Source organism: Phoca vitulina, unplaced genomic scaffold (assembly GCF_004348235.1).
Source record: "Phoca vitulina isolate PV1807 unplaced genomic scaffold, GSC_HSeal_1.0 scaffold2348, whole genome shotgun sequence".
Lineage (NCBI taxonomy): Eukaryota > Metazoa > Chordata > Mammalia > Carnivora > Phocidae > Phoca > Phoca vitulina.
In genome coordinates, this window is record NW_022592034.1 from 1 (window position 1) to 4,458 (window position 4,458).

The 4,458-nt window shown below is 45.3% G+C and overlaps 1 pseudogene; it reads right to left on the bottom strand.

Annotated features, from left to right (window-relative positions):
- Positions 1 to 1,799: 1,799 nt before the first annotated feature.
- On the bottom strand, positions 1,800 to 2,575 carry LOC116629708 (annotated as a pseudogene).
- Positions 2,576 to 4,458: the final 1,883 nt, after the last annotated feature.

A 4,458-nucleotide genomic window follows, 5' to 3' on the forward strand; every position in this document is an offset into this window, starting at 1 on the left:
TCTCTTGGTCAATGGAAGTGTTCAGAGTCTTCTGACCAAACTGGATAGCTCTACTTCTCTTGGTGGATTTACCTTATCTCTTTTCTCATGGTGATCCAACCAGAGAATCCACCTTAGTATGTGCATCCTTGGGCTCTAATAAGACATTTGGTCTTTGTCCAGTTCCTGAGACACAGCCCCTGAGCCCCTGTCTCAGGAGTGATAATAGTGGCTTCTGTATGTTAATGAGATGAGTGGTGGCTGGGGGCCCCACCTCTCCTGTGGTCAAGTTCTTCCCTATCCCTGTTGTCCTGGTGGTCCAAGCCAAAGAATCCACATTAACATATTGCCTCTCTGTGAGCTAATCAAACTAATATTTGGTCTCTTGTGTGTCTTTGTTTACTGACCCTCTCATGAGAGTCTTTGTATACTCACAAGATGACTGGTGGCTGTGGGTTTAATGTTACAACACATCTTTTGCCTCCAACTCCAATATCTGGCCTCACCTTTGAGTAATAGTTTAGATCCACAGAAGGCCCCCTTCCTGGATCCTCAGACATATGCTTTCCCAAACCCCAGCATGGGAGTCAGACAGACCTAATTTTCCATGGGACCCTTTCACTCATGTGTTGTGTGACCTCCACCAACATTTCTCATCTGCATAATAAGGATACCCATACCCTTGACCTCCCTTTGTGCCATCTTGAGATATCATCGTGCCTACAACACATCCCCCAGATAGATTCAAGTAAAACATGGGAATGAGAAATTGATGTTCTTCTGAAAGTAATGTGGGGAAAAGGAAAAGGATTTCCATAAGATGTCAGATAGCAACACCCCTTCACCATCCTTTGTGTTCTAACCCAAGCATGAACCCTCTCCCCATTCCAGCCCTCATTTCTGTCTGTCTGCATCCTTCTCCTTCTGGTCCCTTCCTCTCTCTTTCTCCCTTCCCTTTCCCTTCTCATGGGAAAATTGTCCTGTTACCAACATCCTTCTCCTTCTTCATTCTTTTCCCAGATTTTCACCATATCCAATTTTAGGCAACTTTCTGTTCAGATCAGTTTAAAGGACTCCCATCCCACTAGTTCATTCTCTCTCTTCTATCTCTCTCCCTCTCTCTCTCTCCCTCTCTCTCTCTTCTTCACCTTCTAAACTCTTAAGATAGAAAGCCTCCCTTAGGGTCTATCCTTTCTAAAGCAGGGAGCAATTATAAATAGTAAACCATCTTCTTGGAGACAAATAGTTCATTTTCTTTTGTGCATTTGTTATAATTTAAAAGATACTATAAAACACTGGATATAATGCTTGATAAGAGGTGGGTCAGGCTTTGGGCATTTATTATTATGCTTATTTTTTATTATCCTTATGGTGGAGGAGGGGAAAGTCTTCTGTTGCTTATCCAATCAAGAATAACCCTGTGCATAGGCGCCCAGACATACCCACATGATGCTGCCCTCCCTCCATTAGGTAGGTAACATGTTCTCTGATGGAGGTAAGGGGATGGACTTCATCCCACAGGGTCAAGAACAAGAGATCATGATCACTAGATCCCATGCAAGGGGGGCAAACAAATTGGAGAAAAACAAATACCAAGCATGCATCCATCACCTATGGATGTGTGTATTTTCATATCCTTGAAAACCTACCAGTCTTATAGAGACAGATGTTGTTATTCCCAGCCCTCCTGGTGGTCCAAGCCAAAGAGTCCACATAAACACATGTCTCTCTGTGATATAATCAAACTAATATTTGGTCTCTTGTGTGTCTTTGTTTACTGACCATCTGATGAGAGTCTCTCCTTACCACCAAACTGACCATCAAGAGCTTAGGGGACTGAATTTTCTCTGGAAGTTTTTCTTTATGGTGTTCTTGAGCTCCTTATTCCTGAGGCTGAAAATGATCGGGCTGAGAAAGGGAGTGAAGACTGTATAGGTAGTGACCATCAGGTTGTTATGGTCCATAGAAGGGGGGCCCTGGGGCTTAAGGTAGATAACAGAGGCAAAACCATAGTGTACAATGACCACAGTGAGGTGAGACACACATGTGGAGAAGGTCTTGTGCCTGCCCTCAGCTGAAGGGATCCTCAATATGGTGGCCACAATGAACACCAGATTGTACAATCTTTAGCAGCAACACTGTCCCCCACCCACCAGATGCCAGTAGCATCCCCTCCCTTCCCATGAGCTCTGACAACCAAAAGATCCTCCAGGCATGTACAAACATTTCAGGGGGGCAGTAGGAGCCCCAAACAAGAATGCAGACTTAGAAGCTGCAAAGGGTACTAGGCTGAGAGAGAACCCATGACCCAGAATGGGTCCCATCAGAGCTGTGACACATACCAGGACCACAGCCAAGGTGAGAGAGGATGTCTCCTCCCCACAGGCCAACTTTAGGAGGGAAAGCATTTGGTAGACAAAATGGCAAATCATGTTAGACCCACAGAAGGTGAGGTGAAAAACTATCAGGGTCACCATCATCCTCATGACTGAGACCAGCCCCCAGCACCTGGACACGAGACGGCACAACCATGGGGACTCATGAGCACATTGTACCTCAGGGAGTGGCAGATGGCCACATAGCAGTCATTGCCCATGATCGTGAACAGAAAGGGGTGCTATATGTCCTCACAGCACTATGCCCTCATTTATTCATTCATATAGTCAAGAAATGCTATTCAAGGCTTATTTTATATGGAAATATTCTAGGTGCTCAAATCCAGCAATGACCAAAGTCTAGGGCCCTGATCTGTCCTTTTCATGGTCCACTGAGGGAAGCTGTCATATAACCAAAGCTGACATCACAGAGTAGTCAGAGGTGTGTTGGGGCAGCCTAGGGATCTGCAGAAGCTAAGTGTGGGTCTCAGACCCAGCCTGGGATTTAGGGACTTTGAAATTCGTGATGTCTACAGGACCTGAAGGGTGAGTAGGTATGATTCAGGTGAGGCAGGGAGTGGAACAGGGATCTCCAGACAGAAGGAACAACAAGTACAAAGACTCAGGGTGACAGAAGCATAGTGCATTTGGGACAATGGTATGTTCAGTGCACAGGGAGAGTTGGAAGTTGCTAAGTGCGGTTCTGGAATTAAAGGCAGACAGGTGAGTAGGGCAAGAGCGTGCAAGACCATGGTGTCCACTTGAGGAGTTTGTTCTAAGGGCAATGGGGACCCCTAAATGTTTTTTAAATACATAGAGGAAGGAGCTGTATTCCATTACATGAAAGTATTCATGGATGTTTCCATTTGGGGCTTCCTATGAGGGTGTTCTTATGACATCTAGTACATGTCCTTTGGTGGATTGATACTTATGTGTTCTGTTGGGTCTATAGTTAGGTGTGTAAAAATACCGACTCATAGGGAATACCTGTGTCCAACTTGAATAGATATTGCCAAACAGTTTTCCAAAGTGGTTGTACCAAGAGGTACATTTTAAGCACAAGCAGCATGGTCAGATTCCTGTTTGTAGAGACCCCCTCTGGTTGGTGTGATGGAAGCAGCTGCTGAGGGCGGGTGGGATGGGCAGACTCAGGAAGAGATGGGGAGAGGTGCATGAGGGCATCCTGGACGGGGTGGAGTGGCAAACTGAGGTTGATTTCAGACATAGAATGGACAGTGTTGCTGATTGGACAAAGGGAGACAAAGTGAACTATTTCTACTTCTAACACTCAAGACACCAAATGTTTGAGTTATTTCCACAGCAACGACCAATTCTCCAACTACCCAGACACCACCTTGGTGTCCTATAATTCAGTTCTGACACTTAATACCTGGAGATGCCAGTCACAAGTATTCACTGCTCAGGGTACCGGCACTTCTGTCTGATGTGGCTACAAATGTGGGGGTTTCCACATTCCCCCCTTTCAGTTTGGATACTTTAATGGGATGACTCACAGAAATCAGGAAAATGCAACACTTACTCTTCCCAGTTTATTATGAAAGGACAACAAAGGAACAGCTAAATAAAAGAGATGAATCCTTCAAGGCATGGAGGAAGGAGTGAGGAACTTCCATGCCCTCTCTGGACATGCCACCCTCCTAGCACCACCATGTGTTCACCAGCTGGGAAAGTCTCTGAATCCCATTGTTTAAGGAGTTTTTATGGGGGTTTGATTAAACAGACATGATTGATTAATCATTCATCCTTATTGAGCATCAATCTGTAACCCCTCTCCCCTCCCTGGATGTTCCAATTCTCTAATCACCCCTTGGAAGTTCTGGTGAGCAGCTCCCTTCCTAAAACTATATAGAAGTCCCCAGGCACCACTCATCTCATTAACATACAGAAGCCACTATTCTCACTCCTGAGACAGGGGCTTAGGAGCTGTGTCTCAGGAACTGGACAAAGACCAAATGTTTTATTAGAGCCCAAGGATGCACATACTAAGGTGGATTCTCTGACTGGATCACCATGACAACAGAGATAGGTCAACCAAGGGAAGAAGTGGGGTTATCCAGTTTGGTCAGAAGACTCTGAACACTTC